The sequence below is a fragment of the Pseudorasbora parva genome, chromosome 4 (genome assembly GCF_024679245.1).
Source record: "Pseudorasbora parva isolate DD20220531a chromosome 4, ASM2467924v1, whole genome shotgun sequence".
Lineage (NCBI taxonomy): Eukaryota > Metazoa > Chordata > Actinopteri > Cypriniformes > Gobionidae > Pseudorasbora > Pseudorasbora parva.
This window is the reverse complement of record NC_090175.1, coordinates 49,858,231-49,876,956: the sequence shown is the minus strand read 5'-3', so window position 1 is coordinate 49,876,956 and position 18,726 is coordinate 49,858,231. Positions and strand designations below refer to the sequence as shown.

The 18,726-nt window shown below is 37.7% G+C and overlaps 1 protein-coding gene across 4 annotated transcripts in view; it reads right to left on the bottom strand.

The window, feature by feature from the left end:
* si:dkeyp-9d4.3 (caskin-1) overlaps window positions 1-18,726 on the bottom strand; it is a 66,563-nt gene that overhangs the window by 40,285 nt on the left and 7,552 nt on the right. The gene's annotated exons all lie outside the window — the stretch shown is intronic.

The window sequence follows — 18,726 nt, the reverse complement described above, 5'->3', positions numbered from 1 at the left end:
TTTAATACACACTATTGCAATTAGATCCTTTCCTCACATTTGTGCAACTGTTTGAAACTAATTTGAAAAAGGATTCTAATTAGCAGGTTACTTTCCTACTACGTTTATATTGAGGACTAAGGTCAAAGCCAGAAGTGGATCAGTCACAGACGGGACTCCTCACAGCCAAAGCCAGCAGGTATAGTTTCCATGCATTAAACTCAAGCAAAACTGTTTAATCACAGCTGGTTATAAGCCACCCATTCGTAAAATGACATATAACAGCAAAACACAGTTGTGCATTCAATGTGTGTGTGTGTGTGTGTGTGTGTGTGTGTGTGTGTGTGTGTGTGTGTGTGTGTGTGTGTGTGCGTGTGCGTGTGCGTGTGCGTGTGTTCATTTCACGCACTAAATGAAAGTGGTCCAGATGGCAGCCTTCTCAGAGGGTGAGACAGGAGAGTGTAGAAACAGACGAGATCAAATCTCAAAGTGAGATCAATTTAAAATGCAGGAAAAAAAAATCACTAAATGGTTAAATAAACAACCTGAATGTGTGTGCTGCTCATTTGACCTTAATACCAGTCTTATTCTACTAAACATGCTTAGGAAGCAATTCATTATGTATAAATGATATTATTATTCATACACGCTGATCACAGCCTAACCAATTATTCTTATGCGGGGGTGATGATGATGATGAATTAGTTAATTTATTTCCCTATTCAGCCTCATCTCTTGAAAACAGTAAATTAATAGATACATAATTATTTCACATTTAATATACAACAACTAATTAAGCATCTCATTTTCGACGAACACACTCCCAGACATTCAATCAAAGTCACCTTGGAATGCAATGAGAAAAACGCAAATGAGCATTTCCATGACGACTCAATGTCCCTGTGATGCTAATTGGAGAATGTGACAGAAATACCATGGCAACTCCTCACCTGAAGTTGCAATGCAATGTCTCTCTAGTAACGTGGTGATGGTATCACGCTAAATGAAGAAGTTTAGGGCAGAAACATACATTTTGCATACATACAAACGGGTGAACATACAGTAACACACCATGAGGTGTTTTGGAACTCAGTCATAATCCTTCCATGTGATAAATTATTCATACCATTATCACTGCAACCTCAATGGTGCCTGTTGCTATGGAAACTTTGACCTTAACCATGACAATAAAAATCAGTGTTGCCCAGCCTCTGCTCACGAGCGCACAAAATCTGTGTTTTAAACATTCTTTATTACTCATCTTCCCTTGGACCTTCTTTCAATAATGTATTTAGTTTATTCACAGCAGACCCAGCTGGAGTGTTTCACAGTGTGCAAGACTTGGAAATCTACATGAGGTTAAAGGTTAAGATGATATAATCCATCATCTGTCATGGAAAAATTCTGAAATCATATTTTCCCTTTGAAACCCAACAAGACTTCTCACCAAGTAATGCTCAAAAAGAACTCAAACCCCTGGCATTACAATGCCATACAGTTTACGGTCTTTTAAAAGATGACTTCATCCATGAATGAAAATCTCGATATCAGTTACAGCTCATCATGTCGTTCAAAACTCTTAGTTTCATCGTGTACAAAATGAAAGGTTTAGCTGAATGTCTAGACTACTCCTTGTAATAAAACAATGGATATCAAGCTCCAAATGGCAAGGCATTAAGGCGCAACGCAAGTGTTTTTTGCTAGTTTCAGCCAGACACAGTTATCAATTTCATTTCCTGTGCCACATTGTTTAAACAGAAAATGCATTTGCTCCCATATGTGCGCCCATGGGCGTGCTGGTCGGAAAATGAAGTGTGTTCAGGTGCATTATTGGTATGTTGCTATTTTGAGGCAACGGAAAACAACTGCGCCATTGACCAACTGAAACCTGGTCTAAAGTCAATAGTGTAGTAACTGAGACAAATCTTGTATTAGACAAACAACAAATGGTGAAATTCACTTTAGGCATAGAAACCCATCCCCCAAAAGAAGTTTCACTATCAGGGGTCTAGGTCCTAGGAGATTAGCCTGGCAAGCCAGACCCACATCAAGATGTTTGGTCTGGAAACTCACCATAGACAGGACTCAATCTGAGGGGCGGGATAAACGGTTGTCTTTCAAACTCCCTCTGCACGTGATAGGATAGCGCTACAACCAACCAGAGCAACATGAAGCGGAGCTCGTTGACTGATTAAACATTCGCCATGTCCGGTCGGCTAAACTCCGAACACATCTTCCCTTTTTAAGAATGACTTCAGTGCCGTTCTTTGTTCTTTTCTCAGAGAAAAGCTTAACTCCAAGTCTTCCAGAGTCGCGGTCAAAGCTGATTCGAAAGAGCGCCGTTCTCTAGCTTCTGTGTTTACTAGAAGCACGCAAGCGCAACTCGGCCGTCATTATGTTAAGCCCCGCCCAACGACTCTATACACGATGTGATTGGCCCGACCACAGTTTGATTTTTACAGCTCACAAGGTATTGAGAGTTGCTATACGACACTCGCGGCAGTAGATTAGATTTGCTGCCGCTAGGATGCGTCTAGATTTATAGGCTACTAGGAGATAGGCCTTCAAAGAGAATTGCCAGGTACCAAGGAAAAGATGATGACATTGGCATGTCATTGAAAATAGCCTGATCCCATCACCATTTGGTCATTTGTTCACTCCAGTGACAACGTATGGAAGACCATAGACTCAAACTCAACAAACTGGTTTGGCCATGTGGTTTGAAGCCACCAAAACATGGATTTCTTACACAAAATGGACAAACTAACCAAATTAGTACAATTGCAAATTCTTCATATCTTCATATAAAATGCAGTCCAAAATGAAGAACATCTTCTCATTTCCTTTAACATAACTCGATATACTTAATGAGTGTTGTTTATATGCATGCAAAATATACAAACATATCTAATAAGGTATACATGAATGCATATTGTATGACAGGACCAACGGTTAATGTAACCTCACCTATACTGTGTTTGGTGCCTAAGAAGTTGTAATTTCATGACCTGACTGTGCAATAGTAGTGTTACAATAATCTTTAAAAGTTTCTTCTTTAATAGACAACTTCCTTCTCCAAACCTTTAAAAGAGAGACACACAGATCTCTTACTCTCTTGCTTCTCCCTCACACCAACGGCATTGGTAGACCTATACACTCCTCAAACCAGATGCGGACTCCGCAACCATGGTGAAGCACAAACTAACCAAATTAGTAAAATTGCAAATTCTTCATATCTTCATAGGCAAAAAGGAAGAAACCGATCGCAACCTCAGCAGCATTGGGCCGAACTATCAGGACTTTCTCATGCGACCGTGTATCTGGACGCTTTCCCCCCCTCGAAGGCACAATGCAAGTAAAGTACACTATATCACTGTGTGGTTAGTAAAGTTGTGAGCTCCTTTGGTAACAAAGGAGTTTGCATAAGAAACGGTTGTTTTTTTCTAAATGCTGGACTCTTTTCATAACCTCCATCTGACTAAGGTATGTGCGACTCGTGTGTATGTGTTTGTGTAAGATTAGTTTGTTCGTGATTTAGTTTAATAAAGTTTGTGCATATCTGGTTCTGACTTCCTGCTGCAAACAAATTGTCACTTAAATGATTGATTTTGTTAAGGACTGCATGCTAAGGAAGAATTGTTTTTCTGTAGCCAGTAAAATTATCGTTCTCTTAGAACTAAATTTATAATCAATACTGAGTGTTCACCGGATGAACTGGTCGATTGATTGTAATGTTTATGTAGCTACATCAAGTTAATCTTATTAACTAGTTCAAATGTTCATAATTAATCATAATAAATAATCATAAAGAGCTATGCATAATTATCAACATTTCCCCTTTGAGCTAAATTACAATAGTGACTACAATAGTGTAATATGTTTTGTGTTTTATAAAGTACATATTTCATGTTTCCATCCACCTATTTTTATGCACATTTTGGGATATTGCATTAAAAAAATTCTAAATGCCAAGATGCACATGATTTCTAAAAATGAGATAGATAAAACAAAAGTCAACCATTTTTAATCCGATAAGACAACATGCGCATTAACTATGAACACATTTACTGAATAAATCCTTCAATGCGCAACATAAAATCACGTGACTTTGCCTGAACACAGGATGTTTTTGGATACTAACATATTTCCTTGCACAGAATCTCAAATGTTGGTTTGATCATTGTGAAATACCTGAGCCAAATTCTGTCATCAGAATTATTTGGTTTAATTCCTTTGCAGAAGTGTCTCACATGATTGTGTTCCCAAACACCATGTAGGAATCCGAACGCAAGAGAACATGACAGCGTTTATTGGGTTTCGTCATAGAGATCTTAGAGGCACAATTCATGATGAAGGAAAAAAGAGCCAGAGTGGCTTCCCTGCTAGCAGAAACTTCCATTTCAAGATATTTTGTAACAGTTTCCCAGGTAGTGATTATTTAGTTCTCTCGAACAACGAGCTTCTTTATACACAAAATGTAGTTAAATTCATAACTTTGGATGATGTGGGTACAAGGCAATGTTTTTGGACTTATGTAGGAATTACAGCAAGACAGAGCCATCAAGACATGAACCAGTTAAAGGGTTAGTTCACCCAAAAATGAAAATTCTGTCATTAATTACTTACCCTAATGTCGTGCGACATTGAAATTCGATGGCTCAGACAGGCCTTCATTGACACTAATGTCATTTCCTCTAAAGACCCATAAAAGACACTAAAGACGACGTTACAAAGTCCATCTCACTACAGTGATTCTACAATAATTTTATGAAGCGACGAGAATAGTTTTTGTGCGCAAAAAAATAAAAATAACGTCTTATATAGTGATGGGCCGACAAAACAGGTTTTAAAATGCTTCAGGAAGTTAGTATCAAGTCCAAATTCATCCTTTGCCTTAGAGTTTCTTAGTGCGGAGATTATATTCAACACTTCTTTTTCTTCGATTACTTGGTCTAGTGACAGCCGGACAAAGTCGGACCCTCTGATAGCCATGACTCTTAGCCTGGATGCCAGCCGAACTTAGCCCCGCCCACAACATTTTTAGGTCGGGCAGTTCGGTCTGGCCTTGCTCCATAGAGGAGTAATTATCCCCGAACAGAAACTGTTCGGACCAATGAAATCATCAGGGCGGGCTTTATATGATGACGGACAGATGATCAACAGTAACGTAATCATGCACGTCATCAAAGGGGCTTGGATTATATTTGTTTGAATCATAAACGGAGAGCTTGTTTGTATATGCATTCACCTTCACAATTTCTCTCAGAAATGATGATCATGTTGGGTAAGTACTCTGTGTATCATTAAATTATTTTACAACACTGGCAAAGATAGTGTATTCCAGCCTGATTTCAGCGTGCGTGCAGACAGGGTTGCCAAGTTTTTACAACAAAACCTGCCAACTACTAGCCCTAAACAATAGCTTCTCGGGGGGTTCTCCGGGGAAAAAATGGCGTTTGGGGGGTAAAATGTGTGTTATTTTGGCAAGGTTACCTGATAAGATTCACACTCATTGGTCTATATATCACATTATAGTCACTTCAACACGCTGACATAGAAAACAATAAGTGGAACAAGCGCGGACTTGGCAACACAGTGCAGTTGAACTCTGTTGACATTTGACAATGCGTCGCTTCGTTGCTCTGATTGGTTGTAGGTCTATCCAATTGATGTCTTTCCTGGTTCGGATGACACACGCCCCATAATCACAGCCCAATGGAGCAGTTTCAGACTCATATTCTGACTAGAATTGAGTATGACCACGTCAGACTACATGACTCTAGGTTCTGTACCTTCTCTGGCTTTTGAATATCAGTCTCTCCACCACATAAAACCAAGAAACATCCAGCCAATGGGAGGCCATAAGCTCCTTCATCTTTCAACAAAAAGCACCTGTAGCACTGTGATTTCATGCGACATATAGTGGATACAATTTAGATGCCCTCATTGCCCTCTATTAATGGTTAAGAAGCTTTTTTATTAATTAAATTAGGCAAAGTCAGGCTGTGGGCCAAATTTACCATATGGGTAATTGGTCACATGCCCACACAACATTCACAAGACAGTCATTATTTTTGCATTTACAGCTGCTAGTTGGAGAGAAATTACACACTTTGCTTTCAAAACACAGTTTTTGTCTCGCCTGTTCTGCACATTGATTCTAATCCAACTCTAGTGCTGCATGACAGCCTATAAATTACCTAGGCTCTCACATCTTGTTAACATTTATGAGCTATTGTGCTTAATGTCTCTAGTTCTCAAGACAAGTAAAAAGCAGCAGTTTTAAAGCCCTTACATTGTACTTCATTTTGTTCGTAATTAAGCAATCAATTCATTGACAGGCTACGACACAGACGCCTAGACAAGCATGTGACTGACATCAGCTCCACAATCACTGATCAATTCTACAGCAAATGCGCAGCCCGCAGGTTCTAGATCCAAATGACTTTAATGTATCAGTATATTGATACTTCACTGTAATTCACCCGGTGTGGCTTACAATAGGAACATTATGGATAAATGCTCATCAGTGTACAAGGACGCTTTGGGTTATGAAGGAGAAGGGTTATTATAGATAACTTATACAGATACAGCACAACAATATTACTAAAACATTAACATTAAAATAATAACTTAAAATATTCAAATAAAAATGAAATTTAAAACGTAAAAAAAAATACAATAATACTCTTAATGATAATAAATTGTCACTGCCAAGAAACAGAGTTAAAACCACTTCAGCTCTGCACCCCCACATATTGCATCATCATAATCTTTAAAAAAATCTATAACTCGAGCACCACAAAACTATATAACTGCATATATGGTATCATTTGAAAGATTAGAACCTCAGCTTTCTTAATAACTCAATACCTCTACATTTATATTACATAGAAGAAAACAATACGGTCTGAAGTCGACCCCTTGAGAAAATCATACAAATAATATACAATTTCATATTTTTATCACACAAACTCACCTAAAATAGACAATTCATATATAAATGAAAGCTCTCACCCTCAAGAATATCGCTGAGCAGTTTATTTCACCAATTGAGGCTACTAGCCTCAAACGCGATATAGCTTGTTCTTTAGGTTGTTTGCTTCAAAATGAGACTATTTTCAGATGTCTATGAGCAAGCATTGTAATATGTCACCGATGTCCAGATCAAAATATGTGATGCAGACAAATACTCTTATTATCCTTAGTTTTGATTGTCAATGTTGGCCACGATTTTTGATGCCGTCATCACATATTGCGTCTCAGCTCTTTACGTATAGGCAAGGCAAGGCAAGCTCCCAAAATACTGGAGTTGCTTTATTTTATGACATACAGTGCTAAATATGGATATCAGGCAGTCTGGTATAAAGAGACGAGATGTACTGACAGATAAGTAGTCATATATACCATGTTTACTATGGTAATGGTCAGTACAAATAGTCTTTTGCATCACTATTTCTGTGCTAGTAATCAGAATCCACATCTCATCACAAACAGAAGTTATTTCAAACACTTGCTGCTGTATAAAAGTGAGTTTTGAGCTAAAATCATTTTAAAATGACTAATACTGATGATCTGGAGTATGAAATCACCCGTGGCGCCGGCATTGCCATCTCCAAACTCAAGTAAACTCTGCATTTGTTTGAAACCACTCCTCTAGCCCGAGCTGGCCCGCTTTGGACCAAGGGCAGGCCAAAAAACCCTGGCTGTTGGCCCTGAGGAAGCCCCGATGAGGCCCGATCAAGCCCCGGAAGTGACAGTGGAAACACGACTGGCCCTGGCTCGCACTAGCTTTCCCACTTTTGGCCCGACAGTGGAAACGCGGCTAATGAGCCTTGGCCCATGACCTTGTCGCCAATTGCAACTAAAATGCAACATTTTTTAAATGTTTTGATATAAAGGTCTATTTATATAGAAAACATGCTAATATATTTTTCCTTAAACTCTCAGATAGTTGTAACATAAGGGTATCCTTATCAAAAACTTGCTCATTACTTGCTTGTCTTTGCATCTAATAGTATAAATCAGTACCCTGGTCCAACCAGACTCTCATACATTTCATTTGTACAGAGAGTCTGGCTACCCTCCATTGACAAGCATTTACTTCCTTGAAGACGGGTACTCTGTTGAAGTTTAAAACTATTAGATCTGCCCAGAGCCACTCTGGATCTGCCATAACCAATCGCTAACGTTTAGACTGTAGCGCACAACATCAACGTCATCCCTCTCAGCGACTCTCTCTGTTCCCTGATTGGACCGGTTAAAATTTGATTGGAGAAAACCAAAGAATATACTGTGATCCAAGACGCAGTACAGAAGGAAAATGAAAATTGAGCGGAAGCATGCAGAAGGGCGGAACCAGTCTAATAAATCAGCGGTTTTATTTTTTAAAACCTCATAGTTAGTGTGAAGAAATGCTAAATTGAATACCCAAGGGCCTCAGAATGTTCAACATTCCAGTCAGATGCAACATTAATCTGTCAAGCTGCATGATATTGATGCTATACAAGGGATAGGGTGAACACAGAACATGACTTACTGAGCTTCAAATCCCCTGCAGGGACGAGCAAAGACTTATCCAGCCTTATCACTGGTTATGAAGATGAAGGATACAACACAAGTTCAATACAAAAGAGGTGAAACCTTTGATGGAACTGACACTGAGGTTAATATTAACAATTCAGGAATTGGATTAAGGTTACCCAAGTGTACTCCGCCAATAGGAAATGGAAAGGGAGTATAATTTATAGTAGAGGATAAGGTTCAGTCTGGAAACATGATATACTTTATGGGTGAATCCTATCAAGAACCTGTCCAGGTCATATTTTACAACAAAATTAAAATGAAGAAAAAATAGAGCTGATAATTTGCCCAATTAAATTAAAGCCATTAAAGCCACTAAAAAAATCTATGTAATAGAATTGTAATGACAATCTAATGAGAAAAGTCATATTTTAACTCTTATAAATTGTATTCTCATTTATGTAATGCTAAACAAATTCTATATTATTTCAGTTGTGTTAATACACTAATTCAAATAAAATGAATATTGTCTTGTTTACTTTATGCACAGAAAAGTATAAATATAATCCCTCATTTTAGACTGATGTGAGAATCGCCTTTAAAAAACAAAATGAATCCTAACCAAATATATAATTCAGAAAGCATGTATATAATAATGGAATTCCCCCATGCCGTTTTTTTTTTTTTTTAAGGAAGTAATTTAATCTCTCAGCACTGGAGCATAATCTGGGACAAGCACAGTAATCTGAACAACACACACACACACACACACACACACACACACACACACACACACACACACACACACACACACACACACACACACACACACACACACACACACACACACACACACACACACACACATCACCCCCCACCCCATTCTCAGGCTCTAACCCACAGCTATAATTATAGATATTTAATGATTATCATTTTAAAATGACCCGGAAGCATGTGCACTATTTATAAGTGGGAAGAATGGTAAAACACATGCTGAACATATACTGCCACATTTACCCCTTTACTTGCTTTGAATTCTCTGAGTTATATTTGTTTTTTTGTGTCAAAGTGAATGTACTACGGTCTCTTCAATACCACCAAAAAGCACTAGTGTGCACTGCATATTTACACACACTCTCACAATACCCACACACAAACCCTCAGCATCCCTCAGCATCATCTAACTGTGCTCAGTTTAAAGCAGCCATGGCCTGAAGCTGAAGCAAGCTGACTGTGAAAAGAAATGAGAGAGAGAGAGGGAAACATGGAGAGAACAACCATTTTCTTCCACTAGTTTGGCCTCACATGCCATACACGTGACTGTCAGTTTCACACTAGACTCTAAAAATATATATGAGGGAACCCATAGAAAAGAAAAATCACAAATCTTCAATATCTAAACCGTTCCCTCTAGACAGCATTGAGATAAAATAAAGACTCCAGAGTTCTCTGGAGAAAAATATAGCTTTATACTTTTACTGTATGTCCCATTTATGTCTCATTTTAGACAAAGTTAGTATGCCATCCATATAAATCCAAAAGTTTTTGTCCAAACTAATCACAATAAGCTTCAGGACATTTTGTCAATCACTTGGTTTCTATCTCTGAGATGTTGTGCTGCATCCACCATTAAGTCTCATTGGTCCAAAATTCCTCTCCACTCTATATAGAGTGCAACAGTTGGGTTCCAGATGTGAAAATCCCATTCATTTATTTTCTATGGGAACTGATTTTTACTGTTAAATACAGACCTACTGTGAGCTCTAAGGTTTTTAATCAGTGACATATGATTTTGTTGAAGCCATGAGCATTATTTCAATTTGATTTCCATGAGATTTATGGGAAGCAAATCCATATATATGTCAAGCACCTAGAAATGCAGACACTTCTACAAACATTTGTGAAAGAATGGGTCACTCTAAGGAGCTCAGTAAATTCATGCGTGGTGATGATAGGTTGCAACCTGTGCAATAAGTCCATTTGTGAAATTTCCTCATTACTAAATATTCTACTCTCAACTGTTAGTGGTATTACAACAAAGTGGAAGCAATTGCTGTGATGTGGTAGGCCACGTAAAAGTTGCCAGGAGAGTGTTACTTGCCTGACTGCATTGTGCCAAGTGTACAGTTTGGTGGAAGGGGGATTATGGCATGGGTTTGGTTTTCAACAGTTGGGCTTGGCCCCTTACTCTCAATGACATACCAAGACATTTCGTACAATTTCATGCTCCCAACATTATGGGAACAGTTTGGTGATGGCCCTCCTGTTCCAACATGATAGGTGGACCAAATCCAAATTAAACCCTACGGATTAAAAATGGGATGTCATTAAAGTTCATGTGCATGTTAAGCTAGACATCCCAAAACTTTTGGCAATTTAGAGGGCTTATAAAGAATTTAGAGTATATAGATATAGTGATTTTGTAAATTTGTTATCAACACCTATAAATCAATAGCTTTATATTTATTCGTATCATCATTTTTAATTGCATTACTTTTTTTTCATTTATATCTTGCACCTTTGTCTTTTTGTCTGATTAATAAATATATTTTTGCTACATATCAAAGTTTGAAATGTTGTGATTCACCTCATAGTTGGTTTGGTTCCTGACTCTCTAACAAATACTTTTTATAAATACCTATGTTGAAAATGAATGGGAAAATACAATACTGTAAAAGTGGGCACTGTTGCACTCTATTAAATGTTAAAATCAGTAAGCAGTCTCACAGACACAGTATCTTTATCACAGTACATAAAACAGACCTCCAGTTTTAGCAGGAACAGTGCTGTCATGCTCCTCTGGTCATTTCTCGTCACCTCAGGGATTAACCAACCTCATAAAAAAAAAACAGACACCGACAAAGAGCCTTAAGAGGATAAAAAAAATGGATGTGCAATATGTCGATGCCCAGACACACAGATCTAGTCTGAGCCAATACAGATGCTCAGCATTGACATGCTAACTCATTTGACAAATAGTTTTATGCATAACCGTACTTAAACATGTAGATTGTCTCCACATACACAAACACCAGTTGTTCATCTCAGGTGTGAGAAGAGCAAGTGAAAAACAATGAGAAAATGATTTTCTGTATAGGCTTAGACCTAAAATACTATTTGAGTATAAAATATATTTGACATGTGAAATATATCTTATTTACTGGAGGAACTTTTGGCTGCTTATACTATACCATTTTGTATGGAGGATTATTAAAGCATGCTCCCTGTATTTTTGATTGTAATCTCCCTATTATATAAATCAGATTGATAATATCCTCATTAAACATATTTAAGAAACAAACCCAGCTGAGTTGAAATTGTATTTGTAGGAGATTATGAAGTTTCATGCAGTGTTATTGTTGCCATTTCTCCAGAGCAGAATCATCTAACAAAATATAAAGCTTCTTTGAAGTCAGCATCAAATAGGAAAGTCTCACCCAAACCAGAAAATGTGGTTATCATTTACAACCCTCATGTAACACCCTCATGTTGTTCCAAACCTGTATGTCTTTGATTCTTACATTAAAGGCAAAAAGAGGAGCAGAACGTTGATGCCGGTATTTTCCATTCAGTTATAGCACCAGCTGTGTGCACATAAATTACTAGACGTCACGTGACGCATAGGGGCACCAAGTTTCAACAAATGCACAACTAAATAGTTTTGTAATATTAAACATGAAACTTATATTAAACTAAATATTAAGAGATGCCACTGACCAGGAATAACGGTTGAAATAAAACAGCAGATTTATTGATTCTCATCAACAAGGACATGTTTTACGCTACACTAAAAATAAAAAATAAAAATAAAAAAGGTTCACTAAAGTTTCCATTTAAATTGGAAAAACCTCATTTCAGGATTTTTAATTTTAAGAGTGTATTTGATCACTGAAGGTATACACCATATTATGCAAATATACATTTATAGAGAGCTTACAGCATTACTACCTTAAGTGAAAAAATGGTGCAATCAAATTAAAGTCCCCATAAAATGTTTTGGATTTATATGAATATGTTATACTTACTGTTATCTATAAGCTAGTGTGTTCCCAAACAATGACACAATTCACATTTAAAACATTTAAGCATTCAAAACTGTCTCACACTTAATCAACCATTTTGATGACATCATTCTGTACTTCGGCTTCACAGATTTTCTGTCCAATCAAATGCTCTCTAGAATTTGAAGTATCCTGCCTCTAAACTATAAGTAGATGCTTAAAGGGATAGTTCACTTTAAAATGAAAATTCTGTCATCCTTTACTCACCCTCAAGTTGTTTCAAACCTGTATGAATTTCTTTCTTCAGCTGAACACAAGGGAAGATATTTTGAAGAATGTCAGTAACCAAACAGTTAACTGGAGCCATTGACTTCCATAGTATTTTTTTTCCTACTATGGAAGTCAATGGCTCCAGTTAATTGATTGGTTACTGACATTCTTCAAAATATCTTCCCTTGTGTTCAGCTGAAGAAAGAACTTCATACAGGTTTGAAACAACTTGAGGGTGAGTAAAGGATGACAAAATTTTCATTTTAAAGTGAAATATCCCTTTAAGCTGCGACTGAAATTGGTGAATGGCTGATAGTGCACTATACAGGGGATAGGGAAACGATAAATATGCTTTCCATTGGGGCCAAACAAAGTCTAGTTTCACACGAACCTCCACAGCTCTCACACAGTCTGCTCTGGTACCGGAGACAGGATAGCACAGAATGGATCATATGCCACGTACATCCATACTCGGCATACAAAACGCAACAATGGTGACACTCAACAAATAATAATAATCAAAAAGATACATTTTGAACATTAAAAAATAAACCAACAACACAAACTGCTAAAAGTTAACCAAAAATAAGTTCAGCAGCACATATAAGTGCACGCTGCACTGCATGCAGGGTACTTTCATACTACATATATGCACTGTAAAGCACATATATTTCCAAAGAGTGCCGTTAGATACAGGAGAAGTCCTACTGTGGAATTACTGTAAAAGTCATGCAATTATTAACCTGGAATATAGCTACTGTAATTTCACATTAATATTTGTACCAGTTTAGTGACTTTTACATTCCAATTTAAATAAAGATGTATGAACGTCTACTGCAACTCTACCCAGACACTAAAAAGTTGCAAAAAAGCGACATAAAAACTAAATTTCTAAGTATTCCAAGTACGATTTTCTGTGAGTAGCCTTTCTTAAATGCTCTCATACATGTCTGGAACAAAATGAGGGTGAGTAAATAATGGCAGAATGTTTATTTTGGTGTGATGTTTCAGATGTTCTTTTCCAAATCCCAAAATAAACCCACAACAGCTTTACAAAATGACACAAGCGGAACCAGCACAACAAATCATTTCACTGAAGGCCTGCCTTGTTCTATTTTCATCTCCAAGACAAGACCTGTCAAGCTCAACTCAATGCAGCAAAAACCTGCACTGTCCAGACTCCATCTGGCCTACCATGACCTCTGAAATATCTTACTACACATTAACATCAACAGCTTCAGGTGCTAGACAGCACGCATACCATGCTGCTGCCGCCGTTTGTGCAAGGAAATGTATGTACTGTTTTCCTATAACCTTTACTCTTTTGAAGAATGACCTTAGACCAATATTATTGCCTTATTTAATAAGTAGGGGAGCGCGGGGCACAACCTAACCCGGGGGGGGTTCAGTTGTAACTTGCAAGGTTTAACACGGTCCACACGTACCAGGATGATGAAACTTTGTGTATTGTGTATAAGACCAATTTCATATTATTTGAATCTTATATCTGTTATTTAACAGTTGAGATCATTCTTTAATGGCGATCTAACAGCATAATACACGAGCCACGGTTTAAATCCCAGTCGCGTAGACGTTGTAACTGCGTTATAATGAGCTCCTTTTAGAACTATGATATTATATTCTATACATTTATGAATTCTTTTGAGAAACCATGAGAAAATGTAAAGAGTCAATGTTCAGAAATGATTAATTATAATTCTGTTTTTAACTATGCTGTATAGCTATATTAGCAATGTGTTTGTTGTCAAAATCAAAAATGTGTGTATATATATATATATATATATATATCAGGTAACACTTTACGCTGTCATTTTCTCATGTTACAATGTGCACAACATTTCTGGTAATTAAAATAAAGCTTAAAGTGGGGCAAAAAAGTATTTAGTCACCCACCAATTTTTCAGATTCCCACTTAAAAAGATGAGAGAGGCCTGTAATTTTCATCATCGGTACACTTCAACTATGAGAGGCAGAATGAGAAAGAAAATCCAGAAAATCACATTTTCTGATTTTTAAAGAATTTATTTGCAAATTCTGGTGAAAAATAAGTATATTTGGTCAATAACAAAAGTTCATCTCAATACTTTGTTATATACCCTTTGATGGCAATGACAGAAGTCAAACGTTTTCTGTAAGTTGCCACAAAGGTTTTACACACTGTTGCTGGTAGTTTTGCCTATTCCTCCATGCAGATCTCCTCTAGAGCAGTGATGTTTTGAGGCTGTCACTGGGCAACACAGATTTTCAAAGATTTTCTATGGGGTTGAGATCTGGAGACTGGCTAGGCCACAGGACCTTGAAATGCTTCTTACAAAGCCACTCCTTCGTTGCCTGGGCGGTGTGTTTGGGATCATTGTCATGCTGAAAGACCCAGCCACGTTTCATCTTGAGGACACTAAAATTATGATCAAAGTTATTCAACTAAATATACTAATAAAATGAATGAATTAGGTTTTATTTAATTCTATAAACTTTAATACTGATCTGCCAACATTGTCGCTATATGATAAATTAAAATAAGCTGATAACATCACTGTTTTCTCCAGAATGACTGTACAACCAAATCTAATTTTGTTGCAATATTGTCCTGTTTGACACTGTGAAGCTGCTTTGACACAATCGTGATTGTAAAAGCGCTATATAAATAAAGTCGATTGATTGATTGATTGATCTTCAATGCCTCTGCTGATTGAAGGAGGTTTTTACTCAAAATGATACATGGCCCCATTCATTCTTTCCTTTACACGGACCGTCCTGGTCCCTTTGCAGAAAAAAAGCCCCAAAGCATGATGTTTTCTACCCCATGTTTCACAATAGGTATGGTGCAACTCTGTGAAAAGGCATTCTTTCTCCTCCAAACACAATAAGTTGAGTTTTTAACCAAAAAGTTCTATTTTGGTTTCATCTGACATTCTCCCAATCCTCTTCTGAATCATCCAAATGCTCTCTAGCAAACTTCAGACGGGCCCGGACATGTACTGGCTTAAGCAGGGGGACACGTCTGGCACGGCAGCATAGTGTGTTACTGATGTTAGTCTTTGTCACTTTGGTCCCAACTCTCTGCAGGTCATTCACTAACTCCCCATGTGATTCTGGGATTTTTGCTCAGAGGAAGATTATCAGTGGATTTACATATATGCCTATCTTTTTCTAATAATTGTTCCCACAGTTGATTTATTTACATCAAGCTGCTTATCTATTGTAGATTCAGTCTTCCCAGGTCTACAATTTCGTGGCTGGTGTCCTTTGACGGCTCTTTGGTTTTGGCCATAGTGGAGTTTGGAGTCTGACTGTTTGAGGTTGTGGACAGCTGTCTTTTATTCTGGTAATGAGTGGAGGACAGATGAGCATCTTAAAGAAGAAGTTACAGGTCTGTGAGAGCCAGAAATCTTGCTTTTTTGTAGGTTAACAAATACTTACTTTCCACCATAGTTTGCAAATAAATTCTTTAAAAATCACACATTGTGATTTTCTGGATTTTTTTAGTGTATCTATGATAAAAAATTACAGGCCTCTCTCATCTTTTTAAGTGTGTTAACTTGCACAGTTGGTGGCTGACTAAATACTTTTTTGCCCCAATGTAAATAAAATAAATATTAGTTCAAAAAATAAAAAAACTGAAATGTTGCCTTGGCAATAAACTGAAAAAAAGCTGAAGCACTATAATTATTGTCTAGAAATAAATTAAAAATTAAATCTAAAAATGAAATAAAACATAAATGACACGGAAGGAAGGAAGGAAGGAAGGAAGGAAGGAAGGAAGGAAGGAAGGAAGGAAGGAAGGAAGGAAGGAAGGAAGGAATGTCTGACCTTGATAAAATTAGGAGCGAGAGTATTTAGCAGCAGTTCAATTTTGCATCCAGCTAGAATTATAAATGTTTTAATCCAGCTCTTTTCATGCATTTATAACTGTCAAATCTTAAAAACCCAGTGCTAAAAGTGGGTTTTATGATGGCTTCCTCTGTGCTGATTTTTGTCAGAGTCGCATAGTAAACTCGAACTGATCCGTCCGCAGTTGCAGCTGACACTGATTGGTTGGGCCGTAATTTTCCCAGACAAGGAGGTTTCATTGGACTTGAGGCCAAATGTGGAGCTGAGAATGCGAACGCTGAAGATTCATCTGTATGTACAAGGCCAAGTGTGTGCGGTGCTTCGGGACCAACCTGCACTTGACCAACAGGGTTTCCTTTGACCAGAGACCTTGTGTCCTTGAGAAGGACACTTAACATTTTGCTGGTGTTCCGTTCTGTGTCACTGTTTCAGGTAAAGTCTTAGTTTTTTTAATAACTCCTGTTTCCAAATATCTATCCAAACCAAAAAGGTGACAACAGTTAAAGACAATCATTCAGTAGGCCTACAAGTTTAATTTATAAGTAAGAAGTGATATAATATTCCCTGGATGTGAGATATGCTTAAAAAAAAAGTTCTGTCTATAAAGTCCTGCGTGATCTCATGTATTTTCCTTTAGGCTGAGATAAATGGTGTTTCTTTCCTGGTCTCTCCCTCCCTCTTTCTTTTTCTGAGAGTGCATTGATGTTCATGGCTGGTTGAGCTGATGTGTTCTGGCATTTTCTTTTCGTTGGTTTGGGAATGTCCTGCTCTCTCTCTCTCTCTCTCTCACACACACACACACACACACACACACACACACACACACACACACACACACACACACACACACACACACACACACGCGCGCGCGCACGCACACACACACACACACACACTGTGCAGAGATGAGGCCCCGTTGAGGAGGCACAGTTGCAGAAAAACAGTTATACATGAACATGAACGAGGTAAGTTTATGTTAAGAAATGTAACTGCAATGCAAAAACATCACTCAAGTTTGGGAATCTACAAATCTTTAACACAATGCCTGTTTCCACCTCGAAAGGGAGTTATCTGATACGGGGGAAGCATTTCCGTCAAGCATGGGCTTCATTTTGTTTGTGTATGCGATAATGAATGAGTCAGTGCTGGAATTTATGTTTAATATTTAGCTGACTGTTCAATGAGGTTGTTATCAGAAGCACAAAGCAACAGCGCTTTTTCTGCGTTGATATCACAAAACAAAATTCAAACAAATGTGCTGCACTGCTGATAAACATCCACAAATATAAGTATGGTTCATTAAAATTGAAAGATTAGAAAACAAAATCCACAAAGTGATAACACTTGACTAAAGGATGTCATCTTTTCAAACTTTTCGAACTTCTTCCTAATAACTTTTATTAAAGAGGACATAATATTTTTATGCCATATTTTCAGCTTTCTTTACCGTTTAATGTTGCTGTTTGTGGTCTGTAAAGTTACAAAGCATGAAGGCAATCAAAAGAGATTTATTCTCTATATCAGTAATAACTGTTTCTGAACTCCCTGATACTCCCTCCCTGAAAGAATGTCCACGTCACAATATTCCTCATTTAAATCATTCCTGCCCAGTAGTAGTGTGTTGAAACACGCGGTTATGGTAAGGGTTGTGAGATTTCTCAAACACGCAGAGAAGCACGTCTCCACTGCCCTAGAGTCCAGTGACGGCATGCTTTACACCAACTCATCCGACGCTTTGCATTGCACTTGGTGATATAAGGCTTGGTTCCAGCTGCTCGGCCATGGAAACCCATTCCATGAAGCTCTCTTTGCACTTTTCTTGAGCTAATCTGAAGGCCACACAAAGTGTAGAGGTCTGTAGTGATTCTGCTGAAAGTTGGTGACTTCTGTGCACTGTGCGCCTCAGCATGCGCTGACCCCGCACTGTGATAGCTTATATTATTATTATTAAACATTTCATCAAGCACTTTATTTCCAGTTTTGCAAACTCTGCAAAGGGCAGATTCGAACCTGGGGCGATCCCATCAAAACCTAGATCCTTACACTTTACTGACTACACCAATGAAGACGTTGAAATATGTGCAACATTTTTTTAATCTTG